This window comes from Pseudorca crassidens, chromosome 11 (assembly GCF_039906515.1).
Source record: "Pseudorca crassidens isolate mPseCra1 chromosome 11, mPseCra1.hap1, whole genome shotgun sequence".
Classification (NCBI taxonomy): domain Eukaryota; kingdom Metazoa; phylum Chordata; class Mammalia; order Artiodactyla; family Delphinidae; genus Pseudorca; species Pseudorca crassidens.
In genome coordinates this window covers 37,693,036-37,715,908 of record NC_090306.1, presented here as the reverse complement: position 1 = coordinate 37,715,908, position 22,873 = coordinate 37,693,036, and the positions used below count along the sequence as shown (strand labels likewise).

Below are 22,873 nucleotides of genomic sequence, written 5' to 3'. Positions count from 1 at the left end.
ACCCCCAGCAGTTCCAATCTTCCCAGGTGAGTACCCAGGTTCATGAAGCTGAGTCAAGCCCTCCCTGCTATTCTTTGTTCAAATTCCTGGCTTACATCATTCATAAGCATAAAATGGTTGCTGCTTTATGTCTCCAGGTTTGGAGTGAGTTGTTTTGCAGCAATAGAAAACTCCAACAGGAAATGATATTTTCACAACAGCCTGACGCTTAGAGATGGTGATCATTTTTTTTCTCTTATTAAACCTTTCAGTAGACTTTATTGCTCCTTGGTGAAACAAAGCATAATCAACATAGATGAAAGTTGTTGAATGCAGAGACGCTACATCTTGAAGAAAAGATTCTTTTCAATGACTCCAAGCCATTGCATATACTATCTTTCTGCCTGGACTGCCCACAACTCCACCTCCACCTTCTCCTTCAAGCAGCCGATCTTTCAAGGTCCACTTTAGATGTTTCTTCTGTGTTGCCCCTTGAAAATTCAACCCTACTCCAGGCAGAATTAGTGATTCCTTCCCCTCTGCTCCCAGAGCACTCTGTATTGTAACACTCATAATGTTATAATAGAGTTTACACATCTACCCTCCCCCATCTCCAACTATTCTGAGGACTCCTCGAGGGTGAGGATAATACTTAACACTTTTCTTCTTTGGCTTACCTGTTTTATCAGGTTATCTGGTATATAACCAGTACTTTAAAAATGCATGTTGTATTGATTGATCATGAAATATATAAGGTTCCATAGGTTCCCTAAGGTTTTGATTCCTGGATTATACACAAGCCAACAATGTTCTATACTGCCACACAAGGAATTATAAACCTTAATAAAAAGACCAGTAAACACAGATTTACCATACAGAATGCCTATTCAGTTAACCATTCTTTGCCATAATGGCTCTTGAAAAATTGACACTTTCCAAACAACCCTTTTTTTTTTTTTTGATACAGTGACCTGTATTTCCCAAAGCACATAAAGCAAATGAGCATAAAAATGATATTTCGACCTTGTAGTCTTTGGAAAAAGCATTCTTTTTTTTTTTTTTAAAGTCTTTATTGAATTTGTTACAATATTGCTTCAGTTTTATGTTTTGGTTTTTTGGCCGCAAGGCATGTGGGATCTTAGCTCCCTGACCAGGGATCAAACCCGTACCTCCTGCATTTGAAGGTAAAGTGTTAACCACTGGACCACCAGAGAAGTCCCAGCCAGGAAAAACATTCTTTTTTATATGACTCAGTTATTAGTCATCAAATATCAGATGAAACAAATTTGAACTGTGCACCATGTTTGAATAAACTAAAAGTCTTTTGTTTTGCTTAAGTGTGCTTAGTCAGAAAGACAAAGAGGTAACATTTTTGGTGACTTTTCACTCTATGTACTAAATAAACTTTATTGTCTTTCCGAGTGCTCTCATCTCTAGATATTATTTTGACTAAAGATATCTTTCTATGCTATAACTTTAAATTTTAAGTGCACTTTGAGTGCAAAATAAGCACGATCCTTCAAATTGTTAAAAACATTAATACAGAAAGTTGTTCAGAGGGAAGAATGTATCTCACAAAGAACAACTACTTTCAACACTCCTCCACTAATACCCTCCATCACGTCTTTTCCTGCTTTGGTGAGTACAGTAAACTTCACGTCATTAATTTTTATGCACAAACTACTTTATTTATTTTAAATTCCATGTTTCTTACATAATGTCATAACGATTGAACAGTATTTTGATTGTTCAATTAAAATATTTTTCTTTCTATAAACATTTTTGGGGTATCCTGGGTTGGAATGAAATTCGTCATAATTTTTCCATTAAAATTAATGAAGAAGATTTCCCATACAATAACTTTTCACTTAGCAGCAGGGTTTTTAGAAAACAATTAAGGTTGTTAATCAAGGGACAAGTCCGTTATGGAAGCTTGGCTAACAAATTCTGAGATTATTCTCACTAATGTATGGAGGACAAAAAGGTAGAACAGGCAGACCCATTAGGAGACTTCTTCAATTGCCCAGAGAAGAAATCATAATTTCTTGGATGAAGGTGGCAGCAGTGTGAGTGGTAATGATCAGATTCTGGATATATTTTAAAGATGGCCCAATCAAGTTTTGCTGTTGAACTAGATATGTAGTGTGTGAGAAAATGAAGAGTCAAAAATAACTTCAAATTCAGAGATATCTAAAGCTTAGCTCATGCCACATAAAGGATAAACTTGAATTAGAACTAGGATCAAGGTGTTTTTTGATATCCATTCTGGAGCTCTGTCCACCCTCTCCTGCTACCTAAAAGGAGAGCAACTTTTATTTGATGTCTCCATAGGTGCTTCAGGACAAAAGAGCCAGAAGCCTTTTTAGTTACTGTTAAAAGAAGGTCTTTTTCAGGAATTTTTGCATGAAGAACTTCAAATATCTATTCTGGAACATTGAGGACCTGCAGCTGCTTTGAGGATTTGCTCCAAAGCATTCTAAATCCTTAATTATTGAGGTCAGAGGGAGAAAGAGCATTATTTTTATGTTCTTGCAGATTTTGGGGTTGACTCAAAATAACTCTTCATGGAAAGAGCATTCAACTAGGAAGCACACCAGTTTTTAGTTTTCAGCAGTACCACCAATTGGCTAAGTCACGAACTCTCTGAGATCCAGATTCCTCGTCTCTAAAGTAAGGAGCTGTGATGAGTAGAATTTTTCAACTAGTTGATGTAAATCTTGTACAGCATGCAAAGCCCTCCCTGAGAGCTGTCTTTCTTTACAGTTTCTGGGCTTACAGAAGTGCCTCAGACACTTGTCTTTCTGGTAATCTCAAAGTTCTGAGGACAGAAATGGTAATTCCTGTTGCTCGTAAAACTGGAGAAACCTTTGAATCAGTGATTCTCAAAGCTCCTCTAGTTCTCAAACTTTGATTTGATATTGTTAATCACTGTGTTTGTCTTAAAACACTTTCTGAAGTAGATAAAGTGTTGATTATAATTTTGTAAAACGGATTTTGAAATAGGAAAACTAGTATTTTTGAACTTATATTTTGTGTCAGGCAGTAGAATAGATACTTTAAGTATATAATTCTATCCTTACAATAAATAGGTTGTATTATTTCCTGTTTATTAGGCAAGGACACTGAAATTTAAGGAGGCCAAGTCACTTGTCCAAGGCCACACAGTGGTGGAGTTGGGGTTCAACCCCAGGTTTGTCTGGCTCCAAAAACTTCTATTACACCAAGCTTATCAGTAATGATAGCAGTTTTCATCATCATCATTATTACAAAACACTATCAAAAAAGAAAAGGAAAGTAATTTGCAATTATATATTTTTATTACTCACAGAGTACCTTCATACAATTGGTAGGTGATAGGACATGTGGACCTTGAATTAACTCCTAGGAGATAGGCATGAAATCTGGTCTGTTCATTCCTCCAAGGCTTTGCCAGTTGTTCTTAAAGCCACACTCAATTTTGGCCACAGCAGTTGGACAATTGTCCCTTTCTAAAAGCCAGATGCCTGATGTGTGACAGTTTCCAATGTGAAGCAATTGATTGGGTGGGGAAACTTAATTTTATTGCAACTTACAAGACTAAAAGAAAAATTACATTGTATAAAATTGTATTTTATACAATTACATTGTATAAAATTGTATATACAATTACATTGTATAAATTATTTTACAATGTAAAAAATACATTGTATTTTTTAAAAACTGTGGACAGAAATTTCCTATTTGTTTTTTTTTCCTTTTTGTTCTTTTTTGGCTAAGAATTGTTAATTATCTACTTGTTAAAAAAAGGTAAAGAAAAATTTCCAAAACTTGAATGAAATATTAATTTAAAAGTGGAAAGTGATTTTGTTTTTAGAATTCAGTGAGAGTTGACTGCATATGGGCATGAAAGAGACAACAGTCAGCTAAGATCCCATTAAGACATAAAATTAAAAGCCAGAAAATTTGCTTTTGAAAACAGTTTTAGGGAAAAAAAGGGCAATGAAAAATAAGCCAAAACAAGGTAAAAATGAAGCAACTGGACAGTAAAGAGAGGAGAATTTGTAGTAAAAATAAGTGTAGAATTATTTATTTGGGTAGGGAGATTGGGGCCATTTCAAAGTACAACAATGAGAGAATTTTCCCACTGTTTAGAAATAAAGGGGAAAAAAGATATTACTAATGGGTAAAATGGCACAAAGCCTAAAGGATTTTTATCTACATTTGACTAAGAATGGAAGTCATATTAATTTTACATTATAATTTGCTGCATAATGATAGTTATGTTGGCTGTACAGAGACCCAGCCCATAAAGTCTAGCAATATTATATTTGAAAATTAGTATAACCTGATTGAAAAGTATTTGAGAGGTAAGCTAATCACTGTTCTGGGCTAGAAAGAGCTATTATATCATAAATAGTGGTTAATTATTCTTTATTTCACCTGGAGAAAGAAAAGAATAACTAACCTTCAATGGTGGCAGCGGGCTCTGAGTTTGGATGAGAATGGGGAAATAAGTGCAACTCAGAAACATGCATTACGGCAGGTATGAAAATCTTCCTCCTTGGAGAACAAGCTAGACATTCATATGGAATGGTTTAGGGGAGAGCAATAGAGACCCTGTCAGGACTTTCAGTCACAGGGCTGTGGCAGACCGTCCAGAGGACTTGGTCATATATGCTATTCCTCTTTAATTCCTCATTCCTTCACTGTACCTTTTTATTTGCTTTGCCCAAGTCAGTTGTTTTTTGGATCAAAGACTTACTTCCAGTCCTCCTTTCCAATTCAGTGTTTGATTTTTCTTTTGTTCCCACCTTATGTTAACTCTTACTGGGGAAAAGGAGAGGGGGAACCAGAAACTGCATCCTGGCATCAAGAATGTTCTTCCAGGCTAAGTGCAACATAGGGAAGAGAAATGCTTCCCACAAGATGGGAAATTTCCAGCTCGCCAAAGCAGATGTTGGATGTGCATTTGCTCACCAATGAAATGTTATTTATTGCTTACTAAGAAATTAAGCTGGAACTAAATTATTTGGAACGTGTTTCAACTTAAAAAGATATTGAGGGGATTCATTACTTTGAGACTTGAAAAAAACTGAATGTTGAAGTTTTTCCGATGACTTTAGTGAAGAAAGGATGAATCTAATCTGTTGTGGAAAGAGATGTTCGACAAGAAGCAGATTTCCAGCTTTCTAAGGGCTATAAAAGTCTTTTGAGATGGAATGCAAACCAGACCCCACCCTTTCAATTATGCAGTTTTGCAAGAAGAATGCAATACTCTGGTCACCAAACTAACACCAACACTTCTGGCTTTTAGTTACTAGTTAGGCAAGATGATTTAGAATGTTAACCATCTCTTTTATTACTTGGCAGCTTCGGGGTATCCGATTTAAGCCATGAATAATCCCCTTTGAAAACAAAACATCTCCTCCAGTGGGATAATTAGACTATTACTAAGGACAAACTATCCAACATCAAAAGCCTAGACCCTAAGAAGTCACGCAACAGGCAGTCTTCTCCCCAAATTAAAAGCATGCTTAGCATTAGAGGTCACTGCAATAAATAAAGGGATGTAAAATAATTACTTACAAGTTTCAGTCAAAGAATTACAGCACGAGCTATAATAAAAAGTGACTGGCTTCTGAAAAACGAATATGCTAATTATATTCAGTGTTTGAATCGGTGCTTGGAAGCCTGTCCCCCATTCTCTGATTGAGTCATTAATCATTCCTGTGAGACCACTATTATTCCAAGGAGTCCTCAGCAACAGAATCAAGGATATTGCTGCTAACAGTATTAGAAATGGGAGTGGGGGGAGTCAATGGAAGACCCAGATGGTAATAATTACATTAAGACTACCACCCGAATTATAAGACTATTTTCTCTCAAGGTCTAGATGTGTAAGTGTTTTTGTGCACAAAGCTCATAACCAAGTGACCTATTATTAATCACAACACCAAGTCCACATCCACTTTATTCATCAGTTGAACGATGATAAAATAATTGGCTCAGCTCATGGCATTTTTTTAAGTCGGCTGCTAAGTTATCTACAATGCTCCATTCTTTTAAAAATTACTAATGAATGATCAGAGCGTGGTAATTTTTAATTATTTCCAAGCTCACCCTACTCAAGGAGTCTTTTATAGCATCAACACTAAATTATTTGTGACAATGGAAGACAGTCAGTAAATATTTTAGGTTTCCTGGGGATTTTATTTAAACTACTATTTGCATCCAACCATTTTGGGGATCTGATAGCGCTTGAATGCTTACTGAATTTCTTCTCTCTTTTCCTTTTATCTACTGAAGGAGTTGCTACATTATAGTGAAATCCTCAAAAGGAAGGTATTTGAAGAGAGGAGTAATTATAGAAGGCTCTGGTCAAGAAAACACTGATTGCAATACTTCCTAAAAAGCTCTTCAGGCAAAATGATAGACACAGAGAACTGAACAGTGATTGCCAGGGAGGAGGAGGTGGGGATGGCTATAAAGGGCAGTGGGAGGGATCCAGTGGTGATAGAATGTTCTGCATCTTGACAGTATCAATGCCATCCTTCTGTTGTGATATTACACGCGAGTTTTGCATGATGTTGCCATGCGGGGAAACTGGGTAGCTCTGTACGGTTTCTTAGAACCACATGTGAATTTACAGTTATCTCAAAATAAAAATTTTAATTAAAAAAAAAGCTATTCAACTGAAAATTGTTCTTATAAATCAATTGTTATCCATAATGTTGTTATGAAACCTAAAACTGAGTCAACTATTTGAAAAGTAATAGAATTAAAATGTATTCCTCATTCAGTGGAATGTATTTGCTCTACCAAACTTTGTCATATTAAGGCCCAGAAGTTTTATGAACAAGACTTACTGGGCAGCTACACCCAACTCCACCCAACTCCACTTGTACCCTCTTTGCTTCAGTTTGCTTATCTATAAAATAGAAATAACAATAGTGCATTTCTTACAGGTCTTTTTTTGAGCATTAGAAGAGATAAATCAAATGCTTAAAATAAAACCTGGAATATAGTAAGCAGCAAATAAATGTTAGATGTTCTTGGTGGTTATGCAAAATTTAAGAGTAGAGATTATCTGATGTGTGTATTGACCTCAGTTTTTGTGCCACCCCAGATCAGTTCAGCCTTGCCAACTTCCTGGTGAGAGTGACTCTGGAGATGGCTCATCCCATCCCCCTTACTCATAAAGTTTCTGCCACCCACTGAGAAACTCCTAACACTCAGCTGTCCCCAGGAGCTGCCCAGAACCACTCAATAACACAAGGCCAAGGTTCAGAGGTGATAATATTCCTCAGGCTGACCAGTGAGACATATGAGACTGGAAATAACCAGCAGATAAATTGTTTACCCCTTCTTCTCCTATAATGGACTGTTCTGAGGTACAATATATGGCCTCTCAGTTGCCCCATCAGACAAAAGCAGTCAGCTGTGCCTTTCGTGACACTCTGGTCACCCTGGTAACGGATTCTCTCTCTCTCTCTCTCTCTCTGTCTCTCTCTCTCTCTCTCTCTCTCTCACACACACACACACACACACACACACACACACACACTGTCCTCAACTACATCCAGAAACTCACTGCAGTGGTTCGCTGTCTCATTTCTCCAGGGTCTTGCCTTTTGGGGGCCATTATGGACTTCTCTGAAGACCTACTCTCAGCCGGTGATTGGCAAAGAAGTTGTCACTGTGTAAATAGTGTTATCATGTGAAGATGAGAAGTTAATTTGATTTCATTTTCTGTTCAACATAGACATAGATAAGAGTCATTGCTCTGGAAATTTCCACACTCTTCATGAATTTTACTTTTAAAATCATTCTTGTTTTCTTATTTTTACTTGTTTAAGTGTAGTCCCAAATGCAATTTTATGCAGTATTAATTTTACTACTAAGTAGTTGATAGTTGAACATTTGTTAAATAGATGATAGTTTAAATATTTTTTCTCTTCCCCTCTAATTCAGTTACTCTATACTGATTTGGCATACTGTACAAAAACATTACAAATAAGGTTTTGATTTTATGGTTTGTAAAGAAACACAAATGCCAGATACCAAGCAGTAAAATTCCTTTACTGAGTAAATGAGTGCAAATAGCATCCTTTGTAATACTAATTATCCCTCCTCCGCTGTGTTTAATGAAGATATAGCCTGTGTTCTTTTTCTTTTCCTGAAAAAATGTATTCAATATAAGCACAAATATAGGCAAAGGAAGTCCCCAGCTCACAAATTTTGCTCAGAAAATTTACTAATAAGGCTATTTGGAACTTGCATAGAAATGATGTTAGAAAATTATGATTAGATATTCACATAAGCTCAAAAATTGTACTTACTTTTATATGTGTCTAAAATATGTGTGTGTGTGCATGTGTGTGTGTGTTCACCATTTTTTTTAACCATACATTAACTACAAGTTAGAACACTCTTTCTGTGGGAGTTAAGTCCCTGTGCCAGGCTGGGGTGCCAGGAATCCTCTGTCCCAGGCCCAGGAAGCAGAATGCGAACACGCCCTCTGCAAGCTCGGCAGTAGAATAGAAAGTTTTGGGGTTTGAGAATTGGAGGAGTCTCTTCCCTAGTCCCCAAACTTGCTAACTCTCTGAGGCTGCATAATTGCTTCATACAAGGGTATCTCTCTCCAGGAGTCCTCTATAGGCATAGCTATTTCTTTCTTTTTACAAAACAAGAAAGCTATTCTACCAGAGGTTTTATACTCAAATCTAGAAGCAGCTACCTTAATCCCAGAGTAGGTGAAAAAATAGGCCAACAGGTCCCCGGCAGCTGTTCATTTGAATTTTTTATTAATTTGTACCCCGTTATTATTCTCAAAATGGTTTAAATCATGTCATGGATTTGGATTCACTTCGACATAGCAGGATAATCTGTTTTTAAAATAAAGGAAAAAAATGGGCAAAAGAAAAATAGGATAAAAAGAGTTTAGTAGGACGAGGAATTATATCAGTGCAGATCATCTGATGTCACAAAGTCTCTTATGATTGTTGGAGTTGGGCCACTGTCTATAAACTTACTATCAGCCATCAGAAAAAAGAAATTTGATCAGTTATATGATTCACGGTCTTCATAATATTAAAAAAAAAAAAAAAAAAACCCAGACACTTAAGGCATACAACCAATCCTGATACTGAAACTAAAGAGGAATTTTTTGTTTGATATGTGTAGTGAGAACTTTGTGTAATATAACCCACATTCTTATTCTGTTGCAGGGAGTTTTGTAAGATTGTCTCTGCGATAGGCACATCTGTCAGAATTCAATACGATGCATTCTAAAATGTGTAATTCCAAGATTGACTTGACCAAGAGGGAGAGCTGTGAGTTTCTAGATGATGGGATGGGTGTTTTCTAAGATGTCCTCCACAAATATTATTTCTTTCAGCTGAGCCTTCATAGGTATTCACGTTGCAAGTAGCCGGAAAACAGCTGTATTCCGTTGCCAGTTGAGTTTAGGCGTTAGCAGCTGAGCTGTGGGTAGGATTGACATTCTCCCCTAAAGACTGAGAAAACAAACAAGTAGAAGTCCCTGAGTGGAAAATCACAACTGAGGCACTTTATGGTGAGTTAAGGAATAAATAAGCAGAGCAAGGCTACGCTCAGAAAGTCATATTCGGACCATTCTAACAGAAACGAACCAACAAGAGGGCACACTGGACTCCATAAATTATTACTGCAATACTTTTAGCCAGGAAATATGTAAAAATCAAATACTCCTAAAAGTACACCTTAAAATTCCTATGTATAGACAGTGGGAGGTTATCTTTGACATTTTTTCCTGAATTTTAATGAAAATATTTATGAAATGTGCCGCCTATCTCCAGGTTATTCAACAGAATGCATAACACATATATTAAACTTTTAGGTTAATTTTTAGGAAACTTGTAAAAAAAACTTATAATAGTGAAATTGATCTCAAAGATTACTGAGATTCCTTTCCTTATTTCTATTCTAAACTTTAGAAATATATAGCTATAGATGCAAATGTAGATGATTTGGAACGTTGGGTGGAAGAGGTGCCAATCCTAGAAGAAGTCACGAAATATATAAACATTCCTGACATCAATTTTCTTATCAATTTACTTAACCTCTTTCTTGAAAAACAAAGGTTGGATCCAAATATCTGTGATACATTAAAGACGGCCAAAAATTCTTTGCTTTTCCTCCCACTGAGTGGTAGAATCTAACAATCCTTCCTTTGAACCTCAGCTAGCCTTAGCTATTTAGTTGATGAACAAAATGCAAGGGACATGAATCTTACAGCCTCTGCCTTGGTATTTTGTAGTACTTGCTTTTAAAGCCCTGGGCTCCCTGTCAGTCCAACTACCCTGGGACCACCCTGCTGTGAGGAAGACCAAGGAGACCATGTGGAGAGATGAAGTGATGCTGGCCAATCCCCTGCTGTCCCAGCCAACTCAGCGCAGGAACCAAGTATGTGAATGAAGTTCTTGTGGACCCTCCAGGCAAGACCCACTGCCTCTGGCCCCAGCTGATACTACGTAGAAAAAAAGGACTACCCAGCTGAAACCTGCCTGGATTCCTAGCTCACAAAAATCACATGATATAATAAAATGGTTCACTGTCTGGCTTACTTCACTTAGTGTGATAATCTCTATGTACACCCACGTTGCTGCAAATGGTATTATTTCATTCTTTTTATGGCTGAATAATATTCCATTGTATATATGTACCACATCTTCTTTATCCATTCATCTGTTGATGGGCATTTATGTTGCTTCCGTGTCTTGGCTATTGCAGATAGTGCTGCAGTGAACATTGAGGTGCATGTGTCTTCTCCAGTTAGAGTTTTCTCCAGATATATGCCCACATCTTTATTCCTGCCCTGCAACTAGGTTCATCAGTACCATTTTTTCTTTTCTTTTTTTTTTTTTAGATTCCATGTATATGCGTTAGCATACAATATTTGTTTTTCTCTTTCTGACTTACTTCACTCTGTATGACAGACTCTAGGTCCATCCACCTCACTACAAATAGCTCAATTTCATTTCTTTTTATGGCTGAGTAATATTCCATTGTATATATGTACCACATCTTCTTTATCCATTCATCTGCTGATGGACACCTAGGTTGTTTCCATGTCCTGGCTATTGTAAATAGAGCTGCAATGAACATTTTGGTGCATGATTCTTTTTGAATTATGGTTTTCTCAGGGTATATACCCAGTATTGGGATTGCTGGGTCATATGGTAGTTCTATTTTTAACTTTTTAAGGAACCTCCATACTGTTCTCTATAGTGGCTGTACCAATTTACATTTCCACCAATAGTGTAGGAGGGTTCCTTCTTCTTCACACCCTGTCTAGTATTTATTATTTTTAGACTTTGATTATGGCCATTCTGACTGGTGTGAGGTGATATTGTACCTTTGATTTGCATTTCTCTAATAATTAGTGTTGTTGAGCATCTCTTCATGTGCCTTTTGGCCATCTGGATGTCTTCTTTGGAGAAATGTCTATTTAGGTCTTCTGTCCATTTTTTGATTGGGTTTTTTGTTTCTTTGATATTGAGCTATATAAGCTGTTTGTATATTTTGGAGATTAATCCCTTGTCACTTGTATCACTTGCAAATATTTTCTCCCATTCTGTAAGTTGTCTTTTTGTTTTCTTTATGGTTTCCTTTGCTGTGCAAAAGCTTTTAAGTGTATCATATGATATAACTTATATATGGAATCTAAAAAACATGGTACAAATGAACTTATTTACAAAACAGAAATAGACTCACAGACATGGTAAGCAAACTTATGGTTACCAAAGGGGAAAGGGGGTGGGGGGAGGGATAATTTAGGAGGTTGGGATTAACACATATACACACTACTATATATAAAATAGATAACCAACAAAGAGTATAGCACAGGGAACTAAACTATACTTAATATTTTGTAATAAACTATAAATGAAAATAATCTGAAAAGGAATATATATATATTTTTATATATATATATAATTAAATCGCTGTGCTGTACACCTGAAACTAACATGATATTGTAAATCAACTATACTTCAATTAAAAAATGAAATGAAAAATAATTTAAAAATTTTTTTTAATTTAAAAATACTAAAAAATAAAATGGCTCATATTTTAAGCCACTAATTTTGCGGCTAACAACAAAAGATAATTGGAACATCTGAATCACATGGTACATTGTACAGCATGACTGCTTCCCATATTTCATGAATCAGTTTATTCATTTGCACAATAAAAACTTCTTCAGCACTAGTGTTATGCCAGGAAGCTGGCTAGAGATAGGGATGCAAAATTGAGCCTGACATGATTCTCATCCTTAGGTAGCTTTCTCTCTGGTGGGGCAAACAAACAACTAAGTTAATAGTTAGGGTTTAATGATATAAGCAGGACCACACTCCAGGGGTATATTTGCATTGCAGCCTCTGCGAATGATGCCCACTGGAACTGAACACACACAGCTATTCAAAAGACTACGGTGTGAATGTTTCCCTAACGCTGGGTAGCATGGTGGCTCTGGGGATAAGCATTAGGCTAGAAGTATGCACAGAGTACTAGAGTAGCACAGAAAAGAGAAGGAAAATGATAGATTTACCTGGAGATTTTTAATTTTCACTATTAACACATAGGGAATTAATGAGCCTTGTGATATGTTATTGATTTAGATAATGTAGTTTAGGAATGGTAACATTTATCCTAATGTGTATAATACAGCGGGGCTTAAATAATTAATTTAGATTATTGCTATACACACATTTTCATACTCAATTTAACATACATGGAAACCTCTATCGAGTAATAAAATAAAAGAGAGCTTAAAAATTTGTTTGAAAAAAAATCTTGGAAAAAGTAAAATCATACTTTTATAGTGGTTGTTTTCATGATTCCAAGTGATCATTCTTAGTGAAAAATGTATTGAAAATGGGCAAAATATTACATTACACTAAATTGTGAAGAAAACCTGCTAAAAATTGAAGAGGTTGGTATCAGTTTGAACTCTGACAGATGAAAATAGCAATTCAATTGACTCAATTAGGGAGCTGGATTAATATCTGGTTGGTCAGGGCCTAGTTATCTTCAATGAGTTCATATATTATTCCTTCATTTATTTCTTCTCCCTCTCAATAAATATCAGGGGAGGGAAGAAAGATGGGCACCTTGTTAGTTTTTTAGTGTAAACCAACAAATGAAGAGTTCTAAGACTAGGTCTACAAGCTTATTCAAATATCTTAATATGACTTTAAAACAAAAATATTTGGAAGTGGATTGCAATATTTTTCCTTGTGATTATATTCATTTCAGTTCAGTATTACTTTAATTCTAAGTGGTTAAACAAAGCATATTTGCAAATTTAAGAGAAGCCTCTGGGTCACATACTAAAGAAACCAAGAAATTCCTATCTTTCCTATTTTTTTTTTGAGATGAGAAATTTATTCAGTTTATGTTTCAAGGCGATTATATAACTGTTTATTTTGGTTAGCATAATATTTTGTTGCACAATTAGTGCTATTAGTTTATACCACCTCTATACAATTTGTGGGGGGTTTTTGTTTGCTTTTAATTTTCAAATTTTTATACAATTTTGAAAGGTTACTTTCCATATTGGCTATATTGTCCATGTTGTACAATATGTCCTTGAACCTCTCTTATACCCAATAGTTTGTACCTCCCACTCCCCCACACCTATATTCCACCCCTCCTAACCTGGTAACCACTAGTTTGTTCTCTATATCTGTGAGTTTGCTTCTATTTTGTTATATTCACTTGTTTGTTGTATTTTTTAGATTCCACATATAAGTGATATCATACAGTATTTGTCTTTCTCTGTCTGACTTATTTCACTTAGCATAATACCTTCCAAGTCCATTCATGTTGTTGCAAATGGCAAAATTTCATTCTTTTTTATGGCTGAATGACATCCCATTTTGTGTATATGTGTGTGTGTATATATTTCATATCTTCTTTATCCATTTATCTCTTGATGGACACTTAGGTTATTTCCATATCTTGGCAATTGTAAATAATGCTACTATTAACATTGGGGTGCATGTATCTTTTTGATTTTAGTATTTTTGTTTTCTTTTTCAAATATATAGCCAGGAGTGGCAATGCTGGGTCATATTATAGTTCTACTTTTAGTTTTTTGAGGAACCTGCATACTGTTTCCACAGTGGCTGAACCAATTTATATTCCCACGTACAGTGTAGGAGGGTTCCCTTTTCTCCACATCCTCGCCAACGTTGGTTATTTGTGTTCTTTTTGATGATAGCCATTCGGACAGGTGTGAGATAACATCTCACTGTGGGTTTGATTTGCATTTCCCTGATGGTTAGTGATGCTGAGCATCTTTTCATATGCCTATTGACCATCGGCATTTCCTCTTTGGAAAAATATCTATTCAATTCTTCTGCCCATTGCACAGCAAAGGAAACCACTGACAAAATGAAAAGAGCCTACTGAATGGGAGAAAATATTTGCAAATGATATGACTGAAAAGGGGTTAATATCCAACATATATAAAGACCTCATACAACTCAACATCAAAAACACAATCTGATTAAAAAATGGGCAGAAGAAATTTTTTTTCGTATTTTGTGTAAAGCAACATTCCTTTAAGTCTTTTTCCTTAAAGTGAGTTGTTAATATTCATAATATATGGAGGAGCAGTAGTTTCACCAGTTGTCTATCTTATTCTACTGTTTAATCATACAGGGTCACCAATGGTTCATATTAAAATGTATCTGTGTGTATAACATTGTTGTGAAATTTATATTTTTGTCCAGTTACCTCTCCCTTCATCTCAAAACACAAGAGACATACAGGAGAAGGAAATAAAGTCAGATTACCCATTGCTATTAATATATTCAAAGATGTCATAGGAATCCATATTCACTAAACTATTTAAGTCAGCTAGTACACCATTTGGAAGACAGGATTAGATACTTAGTTCAAAATAACTAAAGTGTAGTCACTTCTCTGTCATCCACACCAATGAAACTGAGTAATGGTTCAAATAAATAAATAAACTTTTCAATACAATTAGATCAACTACCACATACATTTAAAACTTCCCAGATTTTTATCACAGTCTATTCTTAATGTAAGACTAATAATATCAGTAGCTTATCATCTCTTTACCTCTGATGCTGTAGAGTCACCTCAAACTCAACAACTTTCTTGTTTTTATTTCTCTCAGCTGCCCAAGACAGAAATGTCATGGCTTCTACTGACTTGTCCCTTTCCTTCATATCCTGTAGTTAAGCAGTCTCCATGACTGGTGAGTTCTGTCTCTGAAGTCAGTGGTTCCTAAATTTGCTTGTATATGAGAAAACATATAAGCTTTTAAAATGCTTATTCCAGGTCTTGAAACCTAGAGATTCAGTGGTGTTGAACCTGTATTCTGTGTAATACTCCCAGATAATTCTGATACACAGTCCAGTTTGAGAAACATTGCCCTCAAATTTCTAGTTCCTTTTATTCTCTCCATCCCTATTGGAATTACTTTCCTTGATTTTTCTATCTCCTTCCAAGACTGTGTAATGGTTTGCTAAATTTGTTTGCCCTACTCCATTAATCCCTTTCTGTTTTGGTTGATCCTCTACACTGATTGTCTCATTCTCTTTTTAAGCCTTTTAATAGGACTGTGGTGACTTTTGCAGGGAGGTAGTATCTGGAGGGGCAGAGGAGGATTTCTGGGTTGTTGATAACATTCAGTTTTTTATTCTGTTTTTTGGTGACATAGGCCTGCTCTCTGTGAAAATCCACTGGCAGCCTCCTTTAGATTTGTGCCTTTGTTCTATTTTTATGTTCTATTTTAATAATATGAAACTCATAGTGCCTCTTCAGGTACTTGTCCACTATACTTTTCCAACATAATTCTGTCCTTTAGCACATGCTGGTCCCTCTCTTTAGAACACCTTTTCTGCCTTCTCTCTCTAGCTTACTAATCTGTTTTTATTGTTAAGTTTTTGGGTAATGTTTCTACCTTAGTATCCCAGGTTGTAGAGTGTCTGTCTTATTCATGTTTGTGGTCCCACATAGAGATCAGCAATTGCAGAGCCCAGAAATTGGTAGATAGTATGGGTTCAACAGCACTGTTTAAACAAAATGAATGAATGCATGAATATATGCTGTAGTTTCATTGACAAATCGGAAAACTTGGCATCAGAAAATAAAGGAGTGAAGATCAAATCCTGTTGTGAGGGTGTGAAGCTATGCCTCTTAGCGCAGGTATTTTGATTTTGGATGAATCCAAGAACAAAAAAATAATGAGTTGAATGTCATGTATCACAACCACAATCATAATCTGAACTAGGTCCCAGCCTAGGAAACGAAAGACCTGGGTTATAGTTGAGGCTCCAACATCACAGGGCTTTGGGCAAATCACTTTATCTTTCAAGGCCTAGTGCTTTCCATATCTAATTTTTTAAAAAGTTTTGGGGAGGGGGAGTAGATGATCTCTAAGTTCCTCTGAATCTTAAGCATTCCATTGTGTCTGAATAATCTACAAGAAAAAGAAGCCTTCAGTATTTCACAATTCTTCATGTAAACCACCAGCTAAGAAGCATAAATGTGGTTCTTTTGATCCTTGTTTTTTTCCCATTTCTCCTCTATTACAGTATATCAGTCATGAGATGAAGAAATTCTTTCAATATATGCTAACAGAAAAAGTCAAGTAATTTTTTAAAATGTAATGTTTTAGCAGCTACCCTTCCTAAGGATTTTTAAAACAGCTTTATTCAGATGTAATTCACACAGAATAAAATTCACCCATTTAAAATATATAATTCAGTGGTTTTTAATGTATTCACAAAGTTGTGCAACCACATCACAACAATCTTCACAATTTCAGAACATTCATCACTCGTCACTCTAAAATCCTGTATTATTAGCAGTCAATCTCCCAATTCCACCTCCTTCCGCTTCTACCAGGCTTAGGCAACTACTAATATGTTTTCTGTTTCTATACTTTTGCCAATTCTGGACATTTCATAATACAAGTGGAATCATACAATATGTGGTCCTTTGTGACTGGCTTCTTTCACTGAACATAATATTTTCAAGGTTTATCCATGTTGTGGCTCCAATTTTTTTAATGGAAAATAATATTCCATTGTGTGGATAAGCTACATTTATTCATTCATCCACTAAATTAATTTATCAATTGGCTATTAGGAATAATGCTTCTATGAACATTTGTGTACAAGATCATGTGTGGACATATGTTTTCCTTTCTTTTAAGTATATAACTAGTAGCAAAAATTCTGTCATATGTTGGCTCTGTTTAACCTTTGAGAAAGTGCTAGACTATTTTCTAAAGCAGCTGAACTGATTTACATTTCGACCAGCAACGTATGAGAGTTCAAATTTCTCAGCACCATTGCCATTACTTTTTATTAACTGTCTTTTTTATTTTAGCCATCATAGTGGATGTAAAGGGATATCTCACTATGGTTTTGATCTGCCTAAAGGCTAATGTGTTCAATATCCATTCATGCATTTATAGGCCATTTATATCTCTTCTTTGGGGAAATGTTTATGTAGATCCTTTGCCCATTTTCAATTGAGTTATTTATATTTGTTTATTAAGTTATAAGAGTCCTTTATATATTCTAAATTAAAATCCTTTATGAGATATATCATGGATGTGCCACCCATATAGAATGAGTCAGAAATTATTCCCTCCTCATCTATTTTTTGGAAAAGTTTGTGAAGAATTGGTATTGCTTCTTTAAATGTTTGGTAGATTCCACCAGTAAAGCCATCCAGGCTGGGCTTTTCTTTGTAGAAAGTATTTTTTTTTAATTGAATTATAGTTTATTTACAATATTGTGTTAGTTTCAGGAGTACAACATAGTGATTTAGTATGTTTTCAGATTAAATTTCATTATAGGTTATCACAAGATATTGGGTATAATACCCTGTGTTATACAGTAAATCCTTGTTGCTTATCTATTTTATGTATAGTTGTTCGTATCTGTTAATCCCATACCCCTAATTTGTCCCTCCCTCCTCCCCTTTGGTAACCTCAAGTTTGTTTTCTATGTCTGAGGGTCTGTTTCTGTTTTGTGTACACATTCATTTGTATTATTTTTAAGATTCCACACATATAACTTATATTTGTCTTTCTAGTTCTGACTTATTTCTTATTTCTTAAGTATAGTATTCTCTAGGTCAGGGGTCCCCAACCCCCCGGCTGCAGACCAGTACTGGTCTATGCCCTGTTAGGAACAGGGCCACACAGCAGGAGGTGAGTGGCAGGTGAGCAAGCGAAGCTTCATCTGCTGCTCCCCATCACTCCCCATCACTCACATTACCATCTGAACCGTCCCCCCCCACCAGAAAAATTGTCTTCCACAAAACTTGTCCCTGGTGCCAAAAGGGTTGGGGGCGGCTGCTCTAGGTCCATCCACATTGCTGCAAATGGCAGAATTTCATTCTCTTTTATGACTAATATTCCATAGTGTGTGTATATATATATATATATATATATATATATATATATATATATATATATATATATTACATCTTCTTAAGCCAATCATCTTGATGGACACTTGGTTTACTTCCATTTCTTTGCTATTGTAAATCGTACTGCTGTGAACATTGGGTTGCATGTATCTTTTTGATTTTAGTGTTTTGGGTGGAATTGCTGCATATATATGGTAGTTCTACTTTTAGTTTTTTAAGGAACCTCCATACTGTTTTCCATAGTGGCTGAACCAATTTACATACTTTGTAAGAAATTTTAAAATTACTAATCAAATCTCTTTATTTGTTATATTTATTCAGATTTTCTATTTTTGAGCCAGTTTTAATAGTTTGTGCCTTTCTAGTAATTTGTTCAGTTCATCTAAGTTATCTAATTTATTGGCATATGATTCCTTACAGTATTCCCTTATAATTAATTTTATTTCTGAAAGGTCAGTAGTGATGTTTCTTCTTTCATTATTTTAGTAATTTGTGTCTTCTCTCTTTTTCTTGGTAAATTTACCTAAAATTTGCCAATTTTGCTGATCTTTTCAAAGAACCAACTTTGGGTTTCATTGATTTTTCTATTGTAGTTTAAATTTCAAATTAATTTATGTTCTAATATTTATTATTTCCCTTCTTCTGTCTTTAGGTTCAGTTTGCTATTCTTTTCCAGTGTCTTAAAATGGAAACTAGATAATTGATTTGAGATTTTTCTTTTTTAATATAGGCATTAAGAGTTATAAATTCCCCTCTAAGAATTGTTTTAGCTGTGTTCCATGCTTTGGTATCTTATGTTTTCATTTTCATTCATTTCCTAGTATTTTCTAATTTCCTTTGTGATTTCTTCTTTGATCAATTGGTTATTTAAGAGTCTGTTTTTTAACTTCAACATTACTGTGAATTTTCCAACTTTTCTTCTATTATTTGTTTCTAATTTTATTCTACTTTTGTTGGAGACATTCTTTATATGATTGAAATCCTTTTAAAAGTATTGAACCTTGTTTTATGACCTAATATATGGTCTGTCCTGGAAAATTTTCATGTGTGCTTAAGAAGGCTGTGTATTCTGCTGTTGCTGGGTAGAATGTTCCAGACATTTCTATTAGGTCTAGTTGGTTTATAGTGTTGTTTAAGTCTTCTATATCTTCATTGGTCTTTTGCCTAGTTGTTCTATCCATAATTGGAAGCATGGTATTGAAGTCTTCTACTATTATTTTCAATATTCTATTTCTCTTTTTAATTCTATCAGATTTTCTTTCATGTATTTTGGGATACTGTTGTTAGATGCATATATATTTATAACTATTGTGTAATACCTGACAGATTGACAATTTTATCATTATAAAATGTTCCTTTTTTATCTCTAGCAACATTTTTTTGTATATGAGTCTGTTTGCCCAGTAATAGTATAGCCACTCCAGCTTTCTTATGATTGCTTCTTTTATGGTATATTTTTTTCAAACTTGAACTTTCAACCTATTTATATCTTTAAATCTAAAATATATCTTCTGTAGACAACATATAATTGGACTTAAAAAAAACTAGTCTCACAATCTTTGGCTTTTGATTGGGTTATTTGACTCATTTGCACTTAAAGTTAATATTGATATGTTTGGATTTACATTTGCTATTTTATTTTTTGTTTTATATATGTTTCATGTCTTTTTTGTTCTTCTGTCCCTACTTTCTTTCTTTCTTTTTCATTAATTTTATTAATATTTCATTCATAATTTTGTTGTATCATTTTAATTCCTTTGCTATTTTGCTATATTTTTAAGTTATTTTCTTAGTGGTTGTTCTAGGCTTACAATAGATGTATTAACTTAGTTTAAGAATCTATATCAGGGCTTCCCTGGTGGTGCAGTGGTTGAGAGTCTGCCTGCCAATGCAGGGGACACAGGTTCGTGCCCCGGTCTGGGAAGATCCCACATGCCACGGGGCTGCTGGGCCCGTGAGCCATGGCCGCTGGGCCTGTGCGTCCGGAGACTGTGCTCCACAACAGGAGAGGCCACAACAGTGAGTGACCCGCATACCACAAAAAAAAAAAAGAAGAAGAATCTATATCAAACTTACACTAGTTTAATTTTAATGAGATATAGAAATGTACTTCTATATAGAACTATTCCCTTTTCCCTCTTTTCATGCTATTCTTGTTATATATGTTATGACTATGTTATGAACACAGTATTGTAATTATTCTAAAGTTCTAATTATTACTTTATATAATTGTTATGTCTCTTAAGAAGTTGAAAGAAGAGAGGAGAGCAAGTATTTATTTTAATTGCTGTAACAATTTTTTCACTATACTTTTTTGAGTTACTTTCCTAGTGGTTGTCCTAGAAATTACACTATGCATCTTAATTTATCAGTGTACCTCAGATTTATAGTACTTAGTTCCACTGAGATATAGAAATGTGACTGTTATAAATGTTATATTTCTTTTTCTCTTCTTCTGTGCTACCAATGTTTTACATTGTTATACATATTACATATACACTATTATATTTTTACTTTGTAGAATTTTATGCCTTTTAAAGCAGCTAAAAGAAGAAAGGAGAGCAATTATATATTTATAAACTTCGTTATATTAATCTTCTTATTGACCATTTCTATTTTTTTCATCTTCCTGTAGATTTGAGTTATGATCTGGTACCACTTTATCACTACAATACAGCTTTGCTCTCACCCACTTCTTTTGTGAATATATTGTATTTCTGTATGTTATAAGCACAACAAAATAATTACATACATATTGTTTTATACAACTGCTTTTTAAATAAGTTAACAGAAGGGAGAAAATATCCAATTATAGTGTCTTTTTTATTACCTACATAATTACCTTTACAAACACTCTGTTTCTTCATGTGAATTTGAATTACAATCTGAGATTATTTGTCTTCAGACTGAAGAACTTTCTTTAGTATGCAAGATACTTTTTTCATTTTGTTTTGTTTTTGTTTTGTTTTTTGTGGTATGTGGGCCTCTCCCGTTGCAGAGCACAGGCTCCAGACGCGCAGGCTCAGCGGCCATGGCTCACGGGCCCAGCCACTCTGTGGCATGTGGGATCCTCCCGGATGGGGCACAAACCCATGTCCCCTGCATCAGCAGGTGGACTCTCAACCACTGTGCCAACAGGGAAGCCCTGCAAGATACTATTGATAGACATAAGAACTTTGATTTATAATACTTTTTTCACCACTTTGAATATTCATTGTCTTCCAGCCTCCTTTGTTTTGAATAAATCAACTGTTGGTTTTATTGGGGTAATCCCAAGTCCTTGGCAAGTCATTTTTCTCTTGCTACTTTCACAATTTTCCTTTTGATTTTGACTTTCAACCTTTTGACCATGATGTGTTTTGATGTGGATATCTTTGTGTTTATTCCAGATGGAGTTCAGTAAGCTTCTTGAATATGTAACTTCATTTTTTTCCATCAACTTTGGGAGGTTTCAGCCATTGCTTTTTGAATAATTTTTCTGCTTCTTTCTTTTAAAAATGTTTTCCTGTATTTCAATCATACTTAATAGTATCCCACATTTTTCCTAGGCTCTGTTGATTTTTCTTCATACATTTTTCTGTTTTTCAGATTACATAACCTCTAATCATCTATCTTCAAGTTCATTGAGTCTTTCTTCTGCCAATTCAAAGCTACCATTGATCCCCTCTAGTGAGTTTTCATTCTTCCTGTTTCTCATTATACTTCTCACATTCAAAATTTCATTTAGTTCTTTTTTTGTAACTTCTATTTCTCTTTGCCAATGTTCTCTATTTGATAAGACATTTTCATCATGTCTTTCTTTCATCCTTTAAGGATTTTTTTTTTTAGTTCTTTGAATATATTAATCATAGCTATTTTGAAGTCTTTGCTAAATCCACTATTGAGTCCTTTTAAACTTAGTCTCTGTTGCTTGTGTATGTATCACACTTCCCTGTTTCTTTGCATTTCTTGCAAATTTTTGTAGTTGTTGTTGAAAACTTGATGTAACAACTCTGGATACTGGTCCTCCTGCCAACCTAGGGCTTACTGTAGTTGTTGCTTGTTCAGTTGCTTAGTGACTTTGGGGAGTATTTCAATGAATTCTATTTCTGCTTTAGTATAAGACCTTTAATGTCACTGCTCAGATAGCATAGCCCTGAGCAAGTGCGCAGTCACACTGATATCCATTTTGCCTAGGGATGACAGTGGTTTTAGCTGAGCTGTCTTTGATTTTCTCTTTTCCTGATTTTCATACTAAAATTTTCTAGTGTTATTATTAGTGTTCTCTAGTGTCTTCATACTAGTCTTAGAGTGTTATTATTCCCTAGCTGTTAAACTTTAATAAATGTTAGCTGATCGATTTTTTTATTTTTTCTTGGAAATGCCCAAGGGCATAAATCACTGCATTCTGAACCAATTAAAAGTCAGTTTTTCTGCAAGGGTAGTCTTTTAGGCCAGTCTCAGTGACTTG

At 35.0% G+C, this 22,873-nt stretch overlaps 1 long non-coding RNA gene across 1 annotated transcript; it reads left to right on the top strand.

Annotated features, from left to right (window-relative positions):
- The first annotated feature begins 1,345 nt into the window (after positions 1-1,345).
- LOC137202816 (uncharacterized) lies at positions 1,346-10,566 on the top strand. The gene is made up of 2 exons (XR_010932796.1): positions 1,346-1,617; positions 10,256-10,566. It is a non-coding gene; the product is annotated as an uncharacterized lncRNA (long non-coding RNA).
- The last annotated feature ends 12,307 nt before the right edge of the window (positions 10,567-22,873 follow it).